This window comes from Heptranchias perlo, chromosome 30 (genome assembly GCF_035084215.1).
Source record: "Heptranchias perlo isolate sHepPer1 chromosome 30, sHepPer1.hap1, whole genome shotgun sequence".
NCBI lineage: Eukaryota > Metazoa > Chordata > Chondrichthyes > Hexanchiformes > Hexanchidae > Heptranchias > Heptranchias perlo.
In genome coordinates, this window is record NC_090354.1 from 28,477,209 (window position 1) to 28,503,191 (window position 25,983).

The following is a 25,983-nucleotide window of genomic DNA, read 5'->3' on the forward strand; positions in this document are numbered from 1 at the left end:
ACCTGCCTTTGGCCCATATCCCTTAATACCTTTGGTTGCCAAAAAGCTATCTATCTCAGATTTAAATTTAGCAATTGAGCTAGCATCAATTGCCGTTTGCGGAAGAGAGTTCCAAACTTCTACCACCCTTTGTGTGTGGAAATGTTTTCTAATCTCGCTCCTGAAAGGTCTGGCTCTAATTTTTAGACTGTGCCCCCTACTCCTAAAATCCCCAACCAGCGGAAATAGTTTCTCTCTATCCACCCTATCTGTTCCCCTTAATATCTTATAAACTTCAATCAGATCACCCCTTAACCTTAAACTCTAAAGAATACAACCCCAATTTGTGTAATCTCTCCTCGTAACTTAACCCTTGAAGTCCAGGTATTATTCTAGTAAACCTACGCTCCCTCCAAGGCCAATATGTCCTTCCGAAGGTGCGGTGCCCAGAACTGCTCACAGTACTCCAGGTGCGGTCTAACCACGGTTTTGTATAGCTGATTCTTGAAACTTTTGCATTTTCTGTGGCGCTCTAAACTTTGTTACTCGAGGTTGAAAATGGAAATTTGAGCAGTGAAAAAATCCATTTTAGTTATAAACAAAAACAAATAATGCTGAACATACTCAGTAGGTCAGGCCGCATCTGTGGAGCGAGAAACAAAGTTAATGATTCAGGTTGTCAGAAATCAGATGAAAGGTCAGCGACCTGAAATGCAACTCTGTTTCTCTCTCCATGGATGCTGCCTGACCCTCTTAGCGTTTCCAGCATTTTCTCTTTTCATTTCAGATTTCCAGCATCCGCAGTATTTTTCTTTTGCCACTTCAGTTTTAATTAATTCAGAAGCGACCTGAGCTGAAAATTTACAATTTCACTTGGTCTGAAAGGCCAAGCCCTCTTGAGGCTTTATTGGTAAATGTTCTGTGCATTTTTAGTTGTGCTTGTTTCATGCCCAATTATGCTGAAAACTTAAAATGGCCAAATCAGAATTTGAAATTCTATGGATCTGCTGGTACTTCTAAGGATTAAATATTCAAATAACACTACTATATTAAAGTCTTAATAGATCTGTGGCTGCTACATGTGGTGTTCATTCATAGTTTTGTACAGCTGTGAAATTGATTTACTATACAGGAAAACAGCAGTGAGCTACTAAATATATGTTGCTGTTGTCCTGGAGGCTTTTTGCTGAAACCTATATTTAGTTTTTTTTGTGATTTAAAAAAAAATCACATCCAGTTGCCTTATACAGCAGATGTAACCTTTTTGCAGGCTACATCTGGAAAGTCCCAATAAGTGGGAGTCTGTTCACAGTGCAGGTGAAATTGTGAGCTGCTGTGCTAAAATCTAAAATACTATATCGGCTAATTAATTTGCCCCAGTCTGTCTTCCTGAAAGTACCCAAACCCTTCTCTTCCTCCGGCTATCAAAATTTAAAAAAAATAGGATTTGTAAATAAACCATTATGAAGTGAAATGGAGTAACATCAAAGGCACAACTTGGAATGATCCTTTATTTAACTGAGATTCAAAATATATGGTCCGTCTATATCCGTCTGTCTATGTGTAATGTACGTTTCTATATCTTGTGTGTACGTGAATGAATATAGCATGAATTAATCCCAAGATTGCTGACAAATTTAATTGTCCAGTTGCTGTGAGTACTTGATTGTTTTTCACTTGTGTAACCAGGTTTTTGAAATTGCTGCCAGCTGATGGTTTTAATCGGCAATGTAGTGGCTTTTTTTTAATGTCTGTGTTGAAGCCTTCAGTATTGACAACCCTAGTTGTTGGGCTATGGCAACCATCCAGGTTTGAATCTCTTTCACATCAAACATTGTGTTGGTTGCAGCTGCAATGCATCAACATCAATCTTAAAAAAAAAAGGGCTTTCAATTGGCTGGAAAACTGTCCTTTAAAGCTGGCCAGTAGCCAAGGAAAGTCTTTTTGTTGAAAGCTTGCTCCCACCTTCCAAATGGCTCGTGGAGGAAAGGGCAAAAGCAAATGTTACTTTAAGTTGAGAAAAAAAAGGGATACAAGGCAAGTGTTGGTAGCATTTTAAAAATATTTTTATGTAAAATTGTTTTTACATTTAATGTGATTGTTATTTTTTTGTCAGCGAGGTATCTGGTGTGTGAATGCCTATTACCAAGATAATCAATATTCATGATTGGAAGTCTTTAATATAGTAATATTAATGGAAGCAGCAGTTGCTCTGAACTTACCAGTACTTTAGGCGTTAGAAGTGTATATATATCCTGAGTTGGCTTTGGTGTGTCTACCAATGCCCCAATTTTACACTTTCCAGCATAGGTTTTCATGCTGGGGTCCCAGGAACTTTGTGGATTCCAGCAAGTCCTTTTGGAATTCAGATTTCTGAATTTTTCAGTATTTGTTAACAAAAAATGCTATATTTTTAATTTTTTTTATTAATTAAAACGTTTCCTGTCATGATAGTACAGTTTTCCTTTGAGTAGCTGACACTGTATTTAGGTAGTTCGAACAGCAGGTCCACCACAGAAATTTTTTGAAGCTGACTGCTTTAACAGAAGTTTAACCTGCATTTCAAGAGTGCACAAGTATGTGTTTTGATGGGTGCGCCTTAAATGAACTGTTCATCGGTAATTGTAAGTTGGGAATTGGTCTCTGTTGCTATAGAGTTGATGGAAAGTTGACTGATTGTGTAAAGCTTTCATTAGAAATAAATTGCATTTTCAGTGGCAAAACGTGGGCCATGTTCTAAATTGCTGATTGGAAATTGCTGATTGATTGCTCAGGTGCTGCCTGTCTGCTGCTTTTTGAACACCAGTTACAAGTGATTGTCAGAGACCAGAAGAAAGAATAGAAAACTACCATTTTCAATTCCCTTTGAGACATTGGGAGACTGTTTTCAGGCTCCACTTAATGCCCTAAAACTAGCCCCAAAATGTTTTTGAGTATGGCCTGAGATGACCAGCAGAGTGATCAGCTTGTTCTCCCAATAGCAATCTCACACTGTTTGTTCACCTTTAATGAGTAATCAGCTATTACCCCTAGATCTTTTTTCTGATTTGATGCCTTTAGTGCATGGCATAGGCCTACCTGGAGTTTCCTCAGCCTAAATGCATGAACCTGCACTTGTTTACAGTAAATTACATCTGCTACAGTGGTTCCTAAGACACTTCAATGCTGACCTTGGACACTGTAGCCAGTTAGCCAGGCTTGGGCCATGGCAAATGCCCATCTGTTCAGGTGCTGATCATTGGAGATCTGGCAGTGGTGGGAGGGAGGGAACTCCCTAGATAGTGCAACATCAATAACAGCTACAGCAGGAAATACAAATCCATTGTGGGAAGTAAGTGGAGGAAAAATATTTAATCATGTAAACAGCTGAGAAAAAGAAATATTTTGAGGGTGGGGGGTGGGGGAATGGGACGATAAACAAGTCTTACCTCTTAAGCAAATACTGCAAATTCACCATAGGAAGTATAATACATATAACTGCGACTGAGGTTTTGGGGAGGCAAAACAAATATACTTGCATATTTTGTAAAGTGGTAGGTAAATAGTGTTACAAATATATCAGAGCAGCAGGTCTCTTTCAGTTTCAGTAAGATGTGTAATATTTTCTTTGAGTTACTTGTGATGTGTGCTTCAATAAATTTGCTGTATTAGAGCGATGGATGAATTGCTGCCGTGTTTAGGCTGTAGCAAAACCTTTGTACATCAGAAAATGTTCGTAAAAATGTGTTGCTGTACTTGTCCACATGTCATTGCAGTAAATTCAGAGTCCTGTGTTTTCAGATTTTATTGTAGTGTCTAGTGTGGTTATCCTGATTTAAAAATACCATGTGTTAATCTCTACAATTTGATGTAAGATGTGTTTTTGGATCTGGAAATAGAAAAAGCTGGTGGTAATGCCGCACAACAAGGCAACCTTTGGAAATACAAAATAGTTTTCAGAATACTGATCTGTGATAACCATGTTGAAGTTGTCTGAGAAATCTATAAATCTGAGCTTTAATAAATCTCCCATTGATAATTGCCTAGTTGCAAATAGTTCTGTTGAATGATTATTGTATTGTCAAATATTATCATCTGTCTAGCTCATTTTATTGATGTGGCTGCTACTGGTAGAATTTGTTGTTGCTGCCCTCTTAGTGAATCAATAGGCCACTGGATTGGCTTGATAATGTAATAATTGAGCGCCAACTCCTAAATCCTTTCTGACCTATGCAGAATAAAGTGAATTCGCTCCAGGCGGAAGTTCTGCCAGTTCATAATTACCTGGTTTTAAAGTGGCATTCAGCCATGCTGGTATGAAGCTCAAGTATAAGAAATCTGAGGAAAAAAAAAATCCTTCCAAAGGCAAGTTAATAACACAAGTGAAAACTGTCAAGTGGGCTTTTGTATGTATTCTGGATCACTAATATGTAATTAATAAGCAGTGTCATAATTTTGCTTCATCTGGGCACTATTGATTAAGTGTGAATTAAATAAGTGTGTGCTGACTAAAGGCAGTTTAGTCATTGAATATTGCTGTGAACTATTATTCAAAGTGGAACAGAATCCAGAAACCTAGGGCGCTAAATTGGGCCATGTAGCGCCCGTTGTTTCGGCGCTACATGGCCTCTGACATCCAAGATGGCATCTTGGATGCGCATGCACGTTTCCAGCGTGACACGCACCAGATGCCATCTTGGTATAGGAGTTAGCGCAGGCTCAGTTAACGAACACTGGAATCTTGTAAAATAGGGAGAAAATGGCTTCAAATTGTGTGCAATGCTGATTTAAAGTCATAGACCACCATTTTGGGACTTGACGCTCAACTCAACGCACAGTCTTAACCCCGACCATCTGAACGTGTCTTAGAGTGCCTGGAGGATGCCCCCCACCAGTGCTATTTAAAGGGACCATGCAGGATTTACAGGTTAGTGGCTGGATTATTGCTTCTAGCTGCCGAGACTTTTGTAACTGTTTTTGGAGATCTCCTAGACTTGAATTCTAGGATGCGGGGATATAGCCTAACATTTAGAGCCAGGAAGTGCAGGAGTGAAGTTGGGAAATGCTTCTACACACAAAGGGTGGGAGACATTTGGAACTCTCTTCTGCAGTCGGTAGTTGATGCGAGCTCATTTGTGAATGTTAAATCTGAGATTGATAGATTTCTGTGAACCAAGGGTATTAAGGGTAATAGGGCTAAGGTAGGTATATGGAGTTAGGTCACAGGTCCACCATGATCTCATTGAATGATTGAACAGGCTCGAGGGGCTAAATGCCACTGCCACTTGCTGCCTCCTGATATGCGCCACCTTCTCCTGCAAGAAAGTAGGACGTGTGCCTGTCATGGTTGAACAGCTGCCAGTGTGTGTGGCCTGTGAGTTGTGGGTGGGCGGCTTGAAACAGTGGTAATGTGTAAGGGTGAGAGGAAGCATCTGGTTGGAAGAGTTGAGTACTGATGGAAAGAGTTTGTTAGTATGTGGGTGATGGGGGGTGTAGTGCGTGGTGCAGTTGGTAGGAGACTCCACTTGACAGTTGACCTTGCCCACTCATGTCAAAGCATTGAACTTCTTCCTGCACTGCATCCATGTTCATGATGCTGTACGCCTGGCGTTGACTTCGTCCCCCGCTGCCTCCCACTGCCTTTTGGATGTATGTCTAGAGGGTCTCTTTTTTAAATTCAAGAATTTGACTAAGAAAATTGTTCTTCAGCATTCTCCAATACCCCATAGGAGTTAAGTTCAGCATAATTGGGAAATACCACTTGATTTAGCATGCATAAAAATACTCAGTTGTATGGTACTGGCCATGGTTTCTATTCCTGCGTGCTATAAACCCACAGGAGTTGCGCAGTAGCACTGGTTCTTCATATTCTTGGCTAAAACATTGGGTTCTTTGCTCCAGTATTATATTTCCCAATGGTGAGTTTAGTCAGCTGTTCAACTTTATTGCAGTTTGTACTCAATTTAGATAGCCCTTCATGGTTTTTGCACTTTTAATTAATTTTACCAGCACAATTTAAATTTCTTTCTTCGGATTTCTATTTTGGGATTCATGATGTCTGCATAGTTTGCCACTGTCTGGCATGCTTTAAAACAATCAATCTCGTTAGTGATCAGGACTTGCCTTAAATTGTGCCCCCCCCCCCCCTCACCTCTCAGAACACTGCTTGTTTACAGACTCAGCAACAGATAATGCTTTTTCAAGTGGGTTTCTCAACATAATTTGTGGCTCTATTAAATGGATAAGTAAGGCTGCCATGAAAAGGGTAAGCAGAGAATAATAGAAAAAACAGGCAGGCATTAGATTAAGTTTAAGCTCTGAGCACATTGAGTATTCTTCACCCCCCCCCCCCCCCCCCCACCCCACCAACTCTCCACCAAAAAAAACTGGACTGTTTGTCACTAGGTACAACAGTCAGTACTGATCTACCCAAATATATTCCGCTGCCTGCATGAAAAAATATTATCTGCCTCTGCAAGTTGGGATGAAATGTCGACAGCATTTTCTGCCAGAACATTTTAAACACTGCTAAATGCCCATTCATTAGCACTGATGGGATAGCTGATAGCTTAAAAGCCTGCCACTTAGGAATGGCACTCGTGTTCACTTCATTTCCCTTGGGTTCTCAGCGTCCACTAGCAGGGTATGATAGCGCCGAGTTATCTTGGATAAAATTGATAAAGAATACATAAGGCATAGGAAAGACCGGTCCTGGGTAGGATTGTTGACCTGAATGTATCTGGCCACTCCATTGTTGTTGCTGGAAGGAGTTGGTGCCAAATATCTTGAAAGCCAAGGTAGGCCACACTTAACCCTTTCCATGAATGAGCTATCATGCTTGTAGTACAAATCATCAAATTTCATCAAATGGGGACTGGCAAGTAAAAAGAACATAGTGGTGTTGCCAATTATGCTTCAACAGTGGTGCTCTTCAGACCTAGCAGTCCTTTTATAGTGTTAAGTTAAAGCAGATAGGCCTTACTGCTGATTTTAAACACTGGATTTTTGATGTCCAATATAGATTCAGCTTACAGGGTTCACCATGAATTGGTAGAAAATTAATGCATCATTTTAGTAATTGATACAGCAATTGTCCTTCATGTTCTCCCCTAATATGGGAAATGGGCTGTATATATAAATCCTCAGGCACCTGACTGCAAATCCAAACATATGGACTCCAGTCGGTCAGTGAAAATGATCTAATTTTCATGCTACATAAGAGGCTTGCTGTGGAAAATAAGACACACAGTATTAAAGGGAATGTAGTTGTTTGGCTAGAGAGATGGCTAGAAGGCAGAAAATGACGAGTAAAGGTAAATGGATATTTTTGGATTTGCAGAATGTGGGTAGTGATGTGCCCAAGGGACCTCCTGTTTTCCATATATGTAAATGATTTGATTTTAGGCACAAGAAAAACAATATTGGAATTTGTTAATTATGCCAAATTAGGGGGAAAAGCAAGGATTTTTACAGATGGGAGAGCAGATTGAAATGGCCATGAAAATGCAAATAGAATTCTAATTTTCTACATAGAAGCCTTGAACGTGTGCATAGGGGCATTGACAATATAAGCTCAGGAAATGATATTGAATTTGTACACTATATTGGTTAGGACACAGTTAGAATATTGTGTTCATTTCTGGACACTAGATTATATTACAGCCATGGATAGGCTACAGTGAGGATTCAGTAGAAATAAGAGGCTGTAGTTGTGAAGAAAAGCAGGAAAACTGAGCATGTTCTTACTGGATCAGAGATGAATTAAATAGAGGTTTTTTTTTAAATTAATGAAAGGTTTTGAAAGAGCAAATAGTGAAAGATTGCTTCCACTAGTTGACAAATTGCTAACATGGGGGCATGGACTAAGGGTTATCACCAGAAGAAGGAAGTTAGAAGATTTTTTTTTCACAGATGGTGATTGGAATATGGAATGTTTTACCACAAGTGGCTATTAAGGAACAAACTATAGCATCATTAAAAATGGATTAGTATTTGAAAAGGAAGAATATAAAGGAATATGAGAAATGGTGGGAAAATGCAATTAGAATAGATGGCTTCAATTCAAAAGCTAACAGTTTTAGTAGGCTCAGTGGTCTCCTTTTGTACTGTAATTTCTACAATTCTGCAATCTGTATGTTATGTCAAGGGCAGGTTTTGTACACTGGAAGAGTTGCCGAGCTTCAAGTGGCAGCAAAATTAAGTCACTGTTCCTTCTGCGAAACATTGCCTTTATTGAAGATTGGGGAGCTTTATTGAAGATTGGAGAGCCTTGGATGAAGTTCATGGCTTTTGGTATTTTGCCTCACAAGGTGGCAGGGCTATGTTGATTATCACTTCTAGAAAAACAATTGTAATTGCTCTTTGACAGAAAAGGTATCTTTGGGGGCAGGTGAAGAGCTGCTAGGAGCTTTCAGGAATTCAAGAGAATTTTGAAAAGCTGAAACCCTTTCAGAGGGGGTCTCATTTAATCTATAGGCTGTGACAAAGTTTGATACAGCAGTCTTTTTCTGGCACCATGTCTGGTTTTTGAGTACTCTAAGACAACCTTTGCTCCTGGATGGGCCCCATCATCTAGTAGTTACTGGTGTGAGACTTCTGTAGCTCCAGGCCCTCCCCTCTCCCAAAGTAATGACTTAGCAAGGACTTGCCGCCTTCAAATGACCCTGATTGGGGGTGCTGCTTGCAGTGTTTAATAACAGTTTTAGAAAAGGTCACTTTGGATGTATTAGTTCTGGAAACTACCACAGAAGGTTACCCGTTCTATTTCACCAATGCAACCCCAATGCTTCATAGGGTGATCTGGTTAGATAATTTACAAGATCTTCTCATGATGGTCGGCCAAGATTGATAAGTTATTAGCATGGTGCAGCAGTCAGAACAAGAACATTATGAAATACTTCAGGAACTTTGTAGTTCCCAAGATGGTAGTGAAAGAGCCTAGTATTGTGTATAAATGTATTAAACCAGTTTCTCAAAAGAAAAGGTACAAGATTGTAACACTACCTCAGATTATTAGGTGGTATGTTCATGGGGACTGATTGGCTGTTTTAGTCTTAAAAGATGCATACTTGCATGTTGCCATTTGACCTCGCCATCTCAAATCTTTCAGATTTAATTTACGAAAGGGACAAAGCTTCCAGTACGTTATTTCTCTTTAGCCTCTCCTACACAAAGTGCTATCCATAGTGCATCTTCGGAACATAGGAACAGGAGTAGGCCATTCAGCCCCTCGTGCCTGCTCCGCCATTTGATAAGATCATGGCTGATCTGTGATCTAACTCCATATACCTGCCGTTGGCCCATATCCCTTAATACCTTTGGTTGCCAAAAAGCTATCAATCTCAGATTTAAATTTAGCAATTAAGCTAGTATCAATTGCCGTTTACGGAAGAGAGTTCCAAACTTCTACCACCCTTTGTGTGTGGAAATGTTTTCTAATCTCGCTCCTGAAAGGTCTGGCTCTAATTTTTAGACTGTGCCCCCTACTCCTAAAATCCCCAACCAGCGGAAATAGTTTCTCTCTATCCACCCTATCTGTTCCCCTTAATATCTTATAAACTTCAATCAGATCACCCCTTAACCTTCGAAACTCGAGAGAATACAACCCCAATTTGTGTAATCTCTCCTCATAACTTAACCCTTGAAGTCCGGGTATCATTCTAGTAAACCTACGCTGCACTCCCTCCAAGGCCAATATGTTCGTCCGAAGGTGCGGTGCCCAGAACTGCTCACAGTACTCCAGGTGCGGTCTAACCAGGATTTTGTATAGCTGCAGCATAACTTCTGCCCCCTTGTACTCTAGTCCTCTAGATATAAAGGCCAGCATTCCATTAGCCTTATTGATTATTTCCTGCACCTGTTCATGACACGTCAATGATCTATGTACCTGAACCCCTAAGTCCCTTTGGACATCCACAGTTTTTAACTTTTTACCATTTAGAAAGTACCCTGTTCTATTCTTTTTTGATCCAAAGTGGATGACCTCACATTTGTCTACATTGAATTCCATTTGCCACAGTTTTGCCCATTCACCTAATCTATCAATATAGCTTTGTAATTTTATGTTTTCATCTACACTGCTTATAATGCCACCAATCTTTGTTGTGGAGATGCCGGTGATGGACTGGGGTTGACAAATGTAAACAATCTTACAACACCAAGTTATAGTCCAACAATTTTATTTTCAAATAAAATTGTTGGACTATAACTTGGTGTTGTAACATTGTTTACACCAATCTTTGTGTCATCGGCAAACTTAGATATGAGACTTTCTATGCCTTCATCTAAGTCGTTAATAAATATTAGAATGGGGTGATTTAATATCTATTTCTTTTAAGATAAATAGAAGAAAATAGTAGTGAGGACAAGGAGACTTTCAGAAGCTAGTTGAGGATAATTTAAAGTGAATATTGGAAGGATTAAGAGCATTGCAAAGGTGGTTTGTATATAGCAGGGGGAGGTATCCAAAGCAAGAGCTATTAGCTATTCAAATAAAGAACAAAAATGCAAATGCTGCATATCTGAAATATAAAGAAAATGTCTGCACCTATTGTTTCTCGTTTCTGCTACTGACTAACCTGTGTGTGTGTGTTCGTTCAGTATTTTCTGTTTTTTTATTTTAAGGTTTTAGCTATTTAGTTAGCGAAGGCCAGACAGGTCCTTTAATGCATAAACTGTGAAAATGTGTTGGGATCAGGAAATGTTCTTCTTCACGTCAGCTGCACAAGTGAAGACTCTAATCTGCAGGGCAGCCAATCCAGAAGACTTGTCTCCTAGAATGATTTTAAAAAAGTACTGATTGTGAAACTTTTGAAAGTTTGATTAACCATCTAAAAATTTGGGAAATGTAGCTCTGTACTGGAGAATCATGACTTGTGCCCTCCTTTTTTCTAAAAAAAAGACATGTGACATGATTTGAGATTTATAGTCCAGTTATTCTAACAGTAGTGGGGAAAATTTTAAAATTTATTTTTGAGGATGTTATTACATGTTGAAAGTACAGAGGCCAAAAGGAGCAGGTCGTACTCCACAAATCCATAGCATTCTTCGTGAATGTAGCTGAATTAGTCAGAGTAGCTATCCATTGGATATAACTTGGAGTTGGAGTTCCAGAAACTATTTGATCAAGACTTTTAAAGAAGATTATGGAATTAGTGGAAAATTAGCTATCTGAATTGAAAACTAGCTTGGCAATAGAAAGCAGAGTATAAATGGGAAAGTTTCTGGTAAGGGTAAGGGGGAGTGAATTTCTGCAGGGATCTATTATTGGTTCTATGCTTTTACCATATTATTTGCAGATGGTCATTATTCAAAATTTTTCCTGGGAGCAATTAAATGGATGAGCAAAAGAATAGTGGATGGATTTCAATGTGAGTAGATTTGAAGAGATGCATATTGAAACAGGAATCCTAAGTTGAAACTGGTTATTTTGATCATCTATAACTCATTGCTAAGGCTACGTTTAAAATATGTGCCATTTAGCTCCCTGCCCTTTTAAAAGGACATCTGTATATTTGTTGCTGTACAAAGATAGGTGTTGTGGAATGACCTACATCTTTAAAATGCTGAGAGGCATGGACAATGCAGATGTAATCAGGCTGTCTATCTTTGATTAGAGAGTTTGAGGGCAAGAGGACAGCAATTGTTTGCAGGTCATTAGGCAATGAATTAGAAGATTTCCTCACCCTCTCCCTTTAGAGCAGTAGTTATGTTCAATAGACTTTAGGCACAGCAGTAATTCTTTGTCAATTAACACCTTGAGTGGAGCTTCCGACCCCATATCCTCTCCATTGCCAAGACCGCCTACTTCCACTTCTGTAATATCACCAGACTCCGCCCTCGCCTCAGCCCATCTGCTGCTCAAACCCTCATCCATGCTTTTGTTATCTCAAGAATTGACTATCCCAATGCTCTCCTGGCTGGCCACCCATCTTCCACCCTCCGTAAATGTCAGCTCATCCAAAGCTCTTCTGCCCATATTCTGAGTTGCACCGCCCCATTCACCTGTCACCCCTGTGCTCGCTGACCTACGTTGCCTCCTAGTCTAGCAACGCCTCAAATTTAAAATTCTTATCCTTGTGTTCAAATCCCTCCATGGGCTCGCCCCTCCCTATCTCTGTAAACTCCTACAGCCCTCTGTGAACTCTGCATTCCTCCAATTCTGGCCACTTGTGCATCCCCGATTTCCTTCGCCTCACCATTGTTGGTTGTGCCTTCAGTTGTCTAGGCCCTAAGCTCCAAAATTCCCTGTCAAAATCTGTGCCTCCAGACACCTCTCCTTCTGTAAGATGCTCCTTGAAACCTACCTCTTGGACCAAGCTTTTGGCCATCTGTCCTAATATCTTCTTTGGCTCAGTGTCAAATTTTGTTTGATTACTGTCCTGTGAAGCGCCTTGGGATGTTTTACTACATTTAAGGTACTGTATAAGTGCAAGTTGTTGTTGAAAATTTATATGGGTATGTATTGACATACATAAATTCTGTATAGGTTATGATGAATCGTGTACTGCAAGGTCCAAGATTATTAACAGAATGCAATTGGTTAGAATTGAATAATATAGGTTGTACTGTTAGATTGATATTCTCAACTTTTGCAAAATTATATTAGATTTTGGGGAGGATTTTGCATTTTATTTTAATCAGTGTTTATTGGTATCACTTCTCAGAAGATTGCAAGTTGAAGTTGGTCAGTGGATGGGTTGAAAGGCTACCTTTTGTTTTAAAGATGCTGACGTGTGTGGATTGATTAGGGCAAGTCAGCACGGATTTGTTAAAGGCAAATCGTGTTTAACTAACCTGATAGAGTTTTCTGATGAGGTAACAGAGAGGGTAGATGAGGGCAATGCAGTTGATGTGGTGAATATGGAATTTCAAAAGGCGAGTGATAAAGTGCTGCATGATAGGCTTATCATCAAGATGCTGTCCATGGAATAAAGGAGGCAGTAGCAACATGGATACAGAATTGGTTTAGTGACAGGAAATAGAGAGTAGTGGTGAACGGTTGTTTTTTGGACTGAAGGAAGGTGTACAGTGGTGTTCTCCAGGGGTTGGTGCTGGGACCACTGCTTTTCTTGACATATATTAATGACTTGGACTTGGGGGTACAGGGCACAATTTCCAAATTTGCAGATGACACAAAACTTGGAAGGGTAGTAAACAGTGAGGAGGATAGTGATAGACTTCAAGAGGATATAGACAGGCTAGTGGCTTGGGCGGACACGTGGCAAATGAAATTTAATGCAGAAAAATGCAAAGTGATACATTTTGGTTGGAAGAATGAGGAGAGGCAATATAAGCTAGAGGGCACAACTCTAAAAGGGGTACAGGAACAGAGATCTGGGGGTATATGTGCACAAATCGTTGAAGGTGGCAGGGCAGGTTGAGAAAGCAGTTAAAAAAGCATATGGGATCCTGGGCTTTATAATTGTTTACCCAAACACACGGAACAGCCATGGGGACCAAATTCGCACCCCAGTACGCCAACATTTTCATGCACAAGTTCGAGCAGGACTTCTTCACTGCACAGGACCTCCAACCAACGCTATACACCAGATACATTGACAACATTTTCTTTCTATGGACCTACGGCGAAGAATCACTAAAGAGACTACACGATAACATCAACAAGTTCCATCCCACCATCAAGCTCACCATGGACTACTCCTCAGAATCGGTTTCTTTCTTGGACACACGAATCTCCATCAAAGACGGGCACCTCAGCACCTCGCTCTACCGCAAGCGCACGGACAACCTCACGATGCTCCACTTTTCCAGCTTCCACCCTAACCACGTCAAAGAGGCCATCCCCTATGGACAGGCCCTGCGAATACACAGGATCTGCTCAGACGAGGAGGAACGCAATGGACACCTACAGACGCTGAAAGACGCCCTCGTAAGAACGGGATATGACGCTGGACTCGTCGATCGACAGTTCCGACGGGCCACAGCGAAAAATCGCATAGACCTCAGAAGACTAACACGGGACGCAACCAACAGAGTACCCTTCGTGGTCCAGTACTTCCCCGGAGCGGAGAAACTACACCATGTTCTCCGCAGCCTTCAACATGTCATCGATGACGACGAACACCTCGCTATGGCCATCCCCACACCTCCACTACTCGCCTTCAAACAGCCACCCAACTTCAAACAGACCATCGTTCGCAGCAAATTACCCAGCTTTCAGGAGAACGGCGTCCACGACACCACACAACCCTGCCACAGCAACCTCTGCAAGACATGCCAGATCATCGACACAGATACCATCATCACACGAGAGGACACCATCCACCAGATACATGGTTCATACTCCTGTGACTCGGCCAACTTTGTCTACCTCATACGTTGCACGAAAGGATGCCCCGGAGCGAGACCATGCAGACACTGCGACAACGGATGAACAGACACCGCGCAACAATCGCCAGACAGGAGGGTTCCCTCCCAGTCAGGGAACACTTCAGCAGTCAAGGACATTCAGCCACCGATCTTCGGGTAAGCGTACTCCAAGGCGGCCTTCGAGACACACGACAACGCAAAATCGTCGAGCAGAAATTGATAGCCAAGTTCCGCACCCATGAGGACGGCCTCAACCGGGATCTTGGGTTCATGTCGCGCTACACGTAACCCCACCAGCGAATAAAAGTTATCTGTTTTTAATTCAACGGGTCATTTTCAGTCTTTCTCTTCCTTTCGGATGTTTCTCCCTCTCTCTCTCTGTTTTGTGTTCTGTCCGTTTGTATATTCGGTGGTCCTGTAGGTAACACCTCTCTGTCTGAACACTTTGATTGCCTTGACAACGGGCAGTTGGAATGATTATCTGTAATCACCAGGTATTGTTCTCTGAATATAAATGCTAAAGGTTCAAGGATTTCCTGACGTTCACCTGACGAAGGAGGAAGCCTCTGAAAGCTTGTGATTTTCAAATAAAATTGTTGGACTATAACTTGGTGTTGTAAGATTGTTTACATTTATAATTGGAGGTGTAGAGTACAAAAGTATGGAAGTCATGAACCTTTATAAAGTGCTGGTTCGGCCACAACTGGAGTATTGTGTCCAGTTCTGGGCACTGCACTTTAGGAAGGATGTGAAGGTCTTAGAGAGGGTACAGAAGAGATTTACTAGAATGATTCCAGGGATGAGGGGCTTTAGTTATGTGGATAGACTAGAGAAGCTGGGGTTGTTCTCCTTGGAACAGGGAAGGTTGCAAGGAGATTTGATAGAAGTATTCAAAATCATGAAGGGTTTAGACTGTGTAGATAGAGGGAAACTGTTTCCATTGGCAGAAGGGTGAAGAACCAGAGGACATAGATTTAAGGTGATTGGCAAAAGAACTGAAGGTGACATGAGGAAAAACTTTCTTACACAGCGTGTGGTTAGGATCTGGAATGCACTGCCAGAGAGGGTGGTGGAGGGAGATTCAATTATGGCCTTTTAAAAGGGAACTGGATAAGTACTTGAAAGGAAAAAAATTGCAAGGCTACAGGGATAGAGCGGGGGAGTGGGACTAGCTGGATTGCTCTTGCATAGAGCCGGCGCGGACTTGATGGGCCGAATGGCCTCCTTCCGTGCTGTAACCGAAGTGTGGAACTCCTCCTGGGATAATTCGTGAAGAACTGCTCCAATAATATTGTGAATGAGAATAGTGTATTGGGGGCAGTGCTACCCCTTCCCCACCCTACCAAATTCATGACTTTTCTGGAATGAAATTAGATGTTTCTGGAATACACTGCAAAATGTCTTATTCCCAGTATGTATCTAGTTAGTAGTTTTAAAGGAACCGCAGGAACTAAAGCAGGCTGCAAGACCGTAAGAGTTGCATATATCTTGCTTTATAACAGCATATGAGTGTGACAGCTAAACATATATTTGTAATCAGACATTGTATTTGTAACCATTTTAAATAGGTGCAGAGTTATGGTAACTAATTTGGGTGATTAAAATAGTTAAATATTTTAATAGCTGCTTTTCATTTAGGAATTTTACATTTCATAAGAACATAAGAAATAGGAGCAGGAGTAGGCCATACGGCCCCTCGAGCCTGCTCCGCATTCAGTAAGATCATGACTGATCTTCAACCTCAACTCCACTTTCCCACCCTATCCTCATATCCCTTGATTCCTAGTGTCCAAAAATCTATTGATCTCAGTCTTGAATATACTCAATGAGCATCCACAGCCCTCTGGGATAGAGAATTCCAAAGATTCATAACCCTCTGAGTGAACAAATTTTTCCTCATCTCGGTCCTAAATGAGGAAGCGATCCCTTATCTTGAGACTATGACTCCTAGTTCTAGACTTTCCAGTCAGGGGAAATAGCCTCTCAACATCTACCCTGTCAGTACGTTTCAATGAGATCACCTCTCATTCTTAACTCCAGAGGATATAGGCCCATTCTACCCAATCTCTCCTCACAGGACAACCTTCTTATCCCAGGAATTTATCTAGTGAACCTTCGTTGCACTGCCTCTAAGGCAAGTATATCCTTCCTTGGTAAGGAGACCAAAACTGTGCACTGTACTCCAGGTATGGTCTCACCAGAGCCCTATATAATTGCAGCAAAACCTCCTTCTGTGCTGTAGCATTCTATGATGCTATAATTATAACTATAACATTGCCTTTTGTGTCAATGAGTACCTTCATTAAGACTTTACTTGAAGGCTTTGGCCTCAAAGGCCTGGGCTTGCAGTTGATATTTTTCTTACAGCTGACACTGTGCTTGGGGTTCCCTGTATGTTGCGGTTTTAGTGTCTGCAGAGTGCAGAATTTCTCAGCCTGCATTAGGATGATTCTGTGTCTACAGTTTGACTCTCTAACTCCTCTTGCCATGAGAGGATTTCTGAACTCCCTTTTTTTTCTCCAAATTACTTGGAAAGCAGCTGGAAGATGAAATTTAATAGCCATATTCAGGTAGAGAAGCCTATGTGCCACCTCCCCATGCAGCATAATGGGAAAGAATGAATTCATTGAATTCTTTCCTATAAAACCCCATAGCATAATCCATTAACTTTGGTGTATTTATCTGAAGTAAATGATTACGATGAAAATTCCAGTAGTGTATATGATTTACAGCAAGACTGGCTGCTACGAACGTACAGAAATAAGCTGCAAAATGAATTTTGGGCTCTAGGGGAATCAAGGGATACGGGGATCGGGCAGGAAAGTGGAGTTGAGGTCGAAGATCAGCAATGATCTTATTGAATGGCGGAGCAGGATCGAGGGGCTGTATGGCCTATTCTTGCTATTTCTTATGTTCTTATGAATTTTAAAAGTTTTTTTGCATTTAGGAGAGTGATCTAGCTGTACTATCAAACTTTTTTTTTAAAGAAGTGCCTCTAGATGCTTTTCTATGTTGTATACGTATAGGTGCTATATAAATGCAATTGCTGATTGCAGAAGATGTACTTGTCTTTCCCAGTACAAGTATTGAATTGTCTTTGATCAGCGTATAGTTTTTTGTTTATTTGAACAGATGAATTTAAGAAGCTTTTTTGAACTCTAGTTTCAGAAAGAAAAGCTGGCTGATAGAGAGACAGGAAAAACACCTGTTTGGAACACCTGTTCTCTGTTTTTGTTATTGGAATTCTCAAATACAATCATTGTTTATACAAGATTCTATATAAGCTAAGATGCCAAGGAAAATATTTATTATTTTTCCAGGCTCTTTCACTGGAGATCTGCACTCATTCCTCACTTTGACCTGCCAACATGAAACATAAACTTCACTGCTTTATGAGCTAATTTTTGACATGATGGGGTTGTGTGTATCTATCTTTCTCTATATATCTATATCTTTCTATATATCTACATCTCTGAAAACATAAATTGATTTACAAGAACCAAGCCGAAATCAGTTACTTCAGTGTTCCTGGGGAGATCCCCGACAAACTTTTCAAATTCTCCTCTTCCCCCACCCCAAAAACCCCAACTATTGCTGTCAGACACCACATTCAACCCTGAGTTTTGTCAAACTGCCAAGTTCCTCCTCAACAGTGGTGCCAAACTCCAAAACCTCTTCCTAGAGAAGTCGAACTTTGACTCCACCCTACTGCCATTAAACCCTAGAACCTTCCCGTGCTACTAAACCCTGGAACCTTCCCGTGCCCCCCCACCTCAGTGCTGTCTAATTAGGTTCCTTCATCCCAGTGCTTTCAAACTTAAGGACCCACAACCCAATGTTACTAAACCTCAGAAACCCCCTTCTCAAAGTTAACAAAGCACAAGACCACCTCCCTGTGCTGCTAAATTCCAAATCTTTCCTCCCTTTATCTCCCCCCATGCTGGAAAACCTCAGGACCCCAATTCAATGCTGCCAGACGTTGGGGCCATAACTTCAGATCTGTCAAACCTGAGCATCCAATCCTGTATTGATTTTAAAAAAAAGAAAGAACTTGCATTCATAAAGTGCCTTTGATGACCGTAGGATGTCCCAAATTGCTTCACAACCAATAAATTACATTTGAAGAGTTGTAATGTAGGGAAAGGCTGCAGCCAATTTGCACACAATAAGGTCCCACAAACCGCAATGAGGTAAATGACCAGATAATCTCTTAGTGATATTGGTTGAGGATAAATGTTGACCATGATGCTGGGAGAACTCCTTGCTTTTTTTTGAATAGTGCCATGGGATCTTTTATACCCACCGAGAGGGTAGTTTAATGTCTTATCCAAAAGATGGACGCCCCCACATTTCTACTGCTGCAAAAGTCAGAACCATCTCTAGTGTTTCCAACATCCTGCTATCTAACGTCCCTGCATCAACCCTCCACAAGGATCAACTCATCCATAATGCTGCAGCCCATTTCGTTGCCTGCACTAAGTCCTACACTCACATCTCTGTGGTCTCCAGACTCCTCCAGTTTTCCATGCTCCATTGTGTCAAGTTTACATTTCTCATCTCGTCACTGTTAAGGCCTTGCCCCACCTTACCTTAGGGATCGCCTCCTTCCTTTAAATCTGCATGTGAACCTCTGCTCCTCTAGCCTCTACGACTGTGCCTTTGTTTTCTCTTACTAGTCTTCCTATTCTGTTGCTTTTCCCTTGCTCAAGTGTTCACCGCATACCCCTCCATACTGTAAATTACTCAAGGTATCTTCCTGGTCATTATTAAGATGCAAGCTGTTAAGATGTAAACCCTCTCTACTAATAGACGTCATTACAGCCTTGGTCCAAACATAGACAAAAGAGCTGAATTCCAGCGGTGAGGTGAGAGTGACTGCCCTTGAGCTCGATGGTGTGTGGCACCAAGGAGCCTTAGTAAAACTAAAGTTAGTGGGGATCAGGGGGAAAGCTCTCCAGTGGCTGGAGTCATACTAAGCACTGAGGAAGTTGGTTGTGGTTGTTGGAGGCCAATCATCTCAGCACCAGGACATCGTTGCAGGAGTTCCTCAAGACAGTGCCCAAGGACCAACTGTCTTCAGCCGCTTCATCAGAAGTGAAGCTGTTCACTGATGATTGCACAGTGATCAGCTGCATTTGCAATTCCTCAGATAATGAAGCAGTCCATGCCCACATGCTGCAAGACCTGGACAACATCCAAGCTTGGGCTGATAAGTGGCAAGAAACATTTGTGTCACACACTGCCAGGCAATGAGCATCTCCAACCAGAGATAGTGTAACCACCTCACCATAATATTCAAATGCATTACCATTGCCGAATCCCCCAGCATCAACATTCTGGGGGTTGCCATTACCCAGAGACTTAACTGGACCAGCCACACACATGCTGTGGCTACTAGAGCAGGTCAGAGGCTGGATATTCTGCAATGAGTGGCTCATCTCGTGATTCCCCAAAGCCTGTCCATCGCCTACAAGGCACAAGTCAGGAGCGTGATGGAATACTCTGCACTCACCTGGATGGGTGCAGCTGCAACAACACTCAAGAAGCTCAACACCGTTCAGGACAAAGCAGTCCGCCTGATTGGCAGCCCATCCGTCACCTTAAACGTCCACTCCCTCCGCCACCGGTGCACCGTTACTGCAGTGTGTTCTATCTACATGATGCACTGCAGCAATTCACCAAGGCTTCTCCGACTGCCCGTCCCAAACCCACGACCTCCACCACCTAGAAGGACAAGGGCAGAGGTGCATGGGAACACCATCACCTCCAAGTTCCATTCCAAGTCAAATACCGTCCCGACTTGGACATACATCGCCGTTCCTTTGTCGTCGCTGGGTCAAAATCTTGGAATCCCCTACCTAACAGCACCTTGGGAGTACCTTTACGACATGGACTGCAGCAGTTCAAGAAGTAGGCTCACCGCCACGTTCTCGAAGGCACCTAGGGTTGGGCAATAAATGCTGGCCTTGCCAGCGGCACCCATAACCCGAGAATGAATTTTTAAAAAATTGATTTTGCATTACATGATATAAAGCTTCTGTTCTAAAGCAATATATTGTTCAGTTTACTGTGAACAAAGCCATGGGAGATCTAGCTTATGAATTTTGATGGTGTATTGTTTTAGTCTACCTTTGAAGAAAATCTGATGCACAGCTATTTGGGTCCAAACCACTGCCCAAAGTTGCAGGTAGCAGTTGACATACTGACTTTGCTAACGTTTTAAAAGAAGCTTTTAATGCTGTTAAGGTAAAACATTCAACAACCATATAACAACATAATAACATGCCATTTGCTAAGTTATAATTACATTGTTCGATGTTCCTATCCCTTCAGAGTAAATGTCACCACATCTATAAAAGGGTGAAACAATTAAGTTTAAATTATAGTGTTTGCTTAAAAAAAAACTTTACTTGAGTAAGTTAAGATTATATGCCTGCATTAAGTGTGATATACATTGGACCTGCCAAGTTGAGAGGAAATTCAGAGCAATGAACTATAAATGAGTTTGCTAAGCCCATTGTGCAGAGTAAACTGACCAGTTTATGCTATTTTGGTGCATGACTTGTGATGGTTTTAAGTTTTAAAGAATATATTTTGGTAATTGCATGCTGTTTTCATATTGTAACTTTGGTAGGAGAAGGGATTAGCACAGTGCTGTTTCAACTATGGGATCTGGATTTTAATTCAGCTCGGACTGATGGGAACAAAGTCTCTTCTCTGACTGTAAGGGACCTACCTGGACATAGCCAAACCATTTCGTACTGCACTTTGGCTTGAAGTGCAAAGTGTTTAATTTGATGCAAAATGGTGCTAATTTGCTTTTCCTACTCAAAGAATCCACTTGTCTGACTGATTACATGGAATTACGTAGAACTTACAACACGGAAACGTGTGTTGCTGTTCTGTGAGTGCTTGAAGTTGACATTGCTTGGCTCAGTTGGTACCACTTGCCTCTAATAGTAATTCCAATCCAAAAGTAATTCATTATATGAAATGCTTTGTTTGGACAATGTAAGGCACTATATAAATGTATTTTTTTTTCAATGTCAGAAGATTGTGGGTATAAGTCCCATACGAGGATTTGAACTCCTAATTTAAGCCGACACTGAAGTGCATTACGGAAGGAGTGCTGCATTGTGAGAACTGATGATGGGTCTACACCTGAAACATTATCTCATCTGTTCTCTCCACAGATGCTGAGTGCTACAGCATTCCTGTTTTTGTTTGATTTCCAGCATCTGCAAATTTTTGCTTTTTGTCAGAGGTGACATCCTTTTGATTAAACCTGTCCATCTGTTCCATAGTTGAAGTGGATTTTAAAGATCCCATGGCATTATTAGTAGAAGAGAAGGGAGTTCTCCCAGTTTACTGTGGCCAGTATTCCTCCCTCAATAAGTACCACCAAAAAACAGATGAAATGGTTATTCATCTCATTCATTGTGTGAAGTGCTTATAGTAAGGTGTTACATAAATTGCACTTACTTAAAATGGATAAGTATTTTGTTCCATAACATTGACATTTTGTACTTAAAACATTACATAGATTCAGTGAAAAAAGGAAACTTTGATGGATTCATTATGAGCTTGGGGATCTCAATTTTGAAGAATTGGTTATTGAAATGAATGTCTTCTCCATTCAATTATATTTCTTCAAGAGCGCAGTACAGTACTCTTATGAGTAGGTAATGCACTTCCAGGCCATTGCTGATACTACTCGAGAGTTGTCAGCATGGATAGTGAGACTCAGTGATTTGTTTATATAAGAGAGCAGCATATTTAGCGATTTGGGATCACTTGCATTGAGACTTAAATCATACAGAGCATAGACCAGCAGAAGGGTGACTAATTCATTTAGTTAGTTGCTTGTTTGGTTTCTGTATTTATGAGCCAGATGATGTTTCTTTAGTGGGTTATGGAAGAGGCTTTGCATGCATAGCAATATCACTAGTTTCAACCATAGAAGATTGGGCATGTGTCAAAAGATTGTCACCCCTGAAGTCCGTCCCAACTTTCCCACAACTCCATGTTTGAACCTCTCCAATCAGGTTACCGCCCTGGAGCAGCTCTGAAATGGCCCTTATCAAAGTCACAAATGATATCCTGTGGGACTGTGAGCGTGGTGCACGATCCTGCCGCATCCTCTCGACCTGTCTGCAGCCTTTGACACGGTTGACCACGCCATCCTCCTCCAACGTCTCTCCTCCGCTGCCCAGCTGAGTGGGTCTCCCCTTGTCTGGTTCCATTCTTACCTATCTAGTTGTAGCCAGAGAATCTCCCATTCCTGCACAGTTAATTCTGGAGTCCCCCAGGAATCTATCCTTGAGCCCCCTCCTATTTCACATCCACATGCTGCCCTTCGGTGACATCATCCGAAAACACGACCTCAGATTCCACGTGTACGTTAATGGCACCGAGCTGTACCTCACCACCACCTCTCTCGACCCCCTCTACTGCCTATGATTTGTCATGCTGTTTGTTGGATGAGCAAAAATTTCCTCAAATTAAATATTGGGAAGACCGAAGCCATTTTCTTCAGCCTCCGCCACCAACTCTGTTCCCGAGCCACAGATTCCATCCCCATTCCTTGCCACTGTTTGAGGCTAAACCAGTCTCTTCGCAAACTCTGCATTCTATTTGATCCTGAGCTGAGCTTCTGACCCCATATCCTTTCCATCACCAAGACCGCTGACTTCACCTGTCCTAATATCCCCCTGTGAGGATCGGCGTCAAATTTTGTCTGATAACTCTGGACGTTTTACTTAATTATAAGCGCTATATAAATGCAAGTTGTTGTTGTGATTGATAAGATCGTCTTCTGATTGATCTTTTCCACATAAGTCGGTATTTTACTAATTTGATTTGTTAATTTATTTTTTTTATTCGTTCATGGGATGTGGGCATCGCTGGCGAGGCCGGCATTTATTGCCCATCCCTAATTGCCCTTGAGAAGGTGGCGGTGAGCCGCCTTCTTGAACCGCTGCAGTCAGTGTGGTGAAGGTTCTCCCACAGTGCTGTTAGGAAGGGAGTTCCAGGATTTTGACCTAGCGACGATGAAGGAATGGCGATTATATTTCCAAGTCGGGATGGTGTGTGACTTGGAGGGGAACGTGCAGGTGGTGTTGTTCCCATGTGCCTGCTGCTCTTGTCCTTCTAGGTGGTAGAGGTCGTGGGTTTGGGAGGTGCGGTGGAAGAAACCTTGGCGAGTTGCTGCATTGCATCCTGTGGATGGTACACACTGCAGCCAAAGTGCGCCGGTGGTGAAGGGAGTGAATGTTTAGGGTGGTGGATGGGGTGCCAATCAAGCGGGCTGCTTTGTCCTGGATGATGTCGAGCTTCTTGAGTGTTGTTGTAGCTGCACTCATCCAGGCAAGTGGAGAGTATTCCATCACACTCCTGACTTGTGCCTTGTAGATGGTGGAAAGGCTTTGGGGAGTCAGGAGGTGAGTCACTCGCCGCAGAATACCCAGCCTCTGACCTGCTGTTGTAGCCACAGTATTTATGTGGCTGGTCCAGTTAAGTTTCTGGTCAATGGTGACCCCCAGGATGTTGATGGTGGGAGATTCGGTGATGGTAATACCGTTGAATGTCAAGGGGAGGTGGTTAGACACACTCTTGTTGGAGATGGTCATTGCCTTTTTTTTTATTCGTTCACTGGATGTGGTCGTCGCTGGCGAGGCCAGCATTTATTGCCCATCCGTAATTGCCCTCGAGAATTGCCTGGCACTTGTCTGACGTGAATGTTACTTGCCACTTATGAGCCCAAGCCTGGATGTTGTCCAGGTCTCGCTGCATGTGGGCCCGGACTGCTTCATTATCTGAGGGGTTGCAAATGGAACTGAACACTGTGCAATCATCAGCGAACATCCCCATTTCTGACCTTATGATAGAGGGAAGGTTATTGATGAAGCAGCTGAAGATGGTTGGGCCTAGGACACTGCCCTGAGGAACTCCTGCAGCAATGTCCTGGGGCTGAGATGATTGGCCTCCAACAACCACTACCATCTTCCTTTGTGCTAGGTATGACTCCAGCCATTGGAGAGTTTTCCCCTGAATCCCATTGACTTCAATTTTACTAGGGCTCCTTGGTGCCACACTCTGTCAAATGCTGCCTTGATGTCAAGGGCAGTCACTCTCACTTCACCTCTGGAATTCAGCTCTCTCGTCCATGTTTGGACCAAGGCTGTAATGAGGTCTGGAGCGGAGTGGTCCTGGCGGAACCCAAACTGAGCATTGGTGAGTAAGTAATAGCACTGTCGATGACACCTTCCATCACTTTGCTGATGATTGAGAGTAGACTGATGGGGCGGTAATTGACCGGATTGGATTTGTCCTGCTTTTTGTGGACAGGACATACCTGGGCAATTTTCCACATTGTTGGGTAGATGCCAGTGTTGTAGCTGTACTGGAACAGCTTGGCTAGAGGCGCAGCTAGATCTGGAGCACAAGTCTTCAGCACGACAGCCGGGATGTTTTTGGGGCCCATAGCCTTTGCTGTATCCAGTGCACTCAGCCGTTTCTTGGTATCAGGTGGAGTGAATCGAATTGGCTGAAGACTGGCTTCTGTGATGGTGGGGATATCAGGAGGAGGCCGAGATGGATCATCGACTCGGCACTTCTGGCTGAAGATGGTTGCAAATGCTTCAGCCTTGTCTTTTGCACTCGCGTGCTGGACTCCGCCATCATTGAGGATGAGGATGGGGATGTTTGCAGAGCCTTCTCCTCCCGTTAGTTGTTTAATTGTCCACCACCATTCATGTTGCAATAAATATAATAGAAACATTGTAGAATTTCTTAAACATTTCAAATTCTTCAAAAAAAAAGGAACCTATCTAAGCAGAACCTTATTTAGATAGAACTTCTACCAGTATTTGGTGGGTACTAGCTGGGATTGCCTAAAGACCGCTTCTCCGTGCATCAATCACACTCTGGCACATGCAGATTTCCTTGTCACGGACGTACTTGATTGGGTCAAATTTATATTCATGAAACAGCAACAAATGACAACTCTGCAAGTATGAAATCTCCCATTGAAAAAAGTAGCAAATGGCTTGCGTCAGCAAAAAGTTGCCAGTAAAACAATGAGCAGGCAGCAGAAGGGGAATCAGTGAATCGATCTAAGTATTTTATATATATATATATATATATATTAAAAAAATTATTTTGGGTGCCATCTTGTCAGGAATTTGAAAATGTGTTAAAAATAAGATTTTTTTAATATACAAATTAAATAATTCACTACCCCATTATAAAGTTGCCTTTTGTCTTTGAAATGTCTTAATGAGTGTTTTTGGTTGAAGCCTTGCCCCTGTTTCAGATGTCTGAGAAGTTCCGTTGCATTCCCCAGATCCCTGAGTGTAGAGGCTCAACCAAGTTGCAGTACCCAGAATGTGCCACTGTCACTTTGTGCATGTAACACAACGACTCCCAGAGTGCAGCATCGGATAGACTTTCTCAGTCTCGTACATTACTGGGCGAATCTTTTATAAACAGCAAGTAGTGGCTCGCTCTGTGAATGGCCAGTCTTTCTGATGTATTCACTGGTCGTACCCTCTCTGCTCTGCTTCTCTCTTTCCCCTCCCTCACTCTGCTGTGCTCTACATTCCCCTCCCTGTGTGTACTGCTCGAGTCCTTCCATTGTGCTCTACTTCCTGGCTTTCTGCACCCCGTTCCCAAGGGAGTGTGCTCTGCACTGCT

The 25,983-nt window shown here is 42.1% G+C and overlaps 1 protein-coding gene across 2 annotated transcripts in view; it reads left to right on the forward strand.

Annotated features, from left to right (window-relative positions):
* Nucleotides 1-25,983, forward strand: part of tanc2a (tetratricopeptide repeat, ankyrin repeat and coiled-coil containing 2a) — an 826,495-nt gene that overhangs the window by 61,334 nt on the left and 739,178 nt on the right. The gene's annotated exons all lie outside the window — the stretch shown is intronic.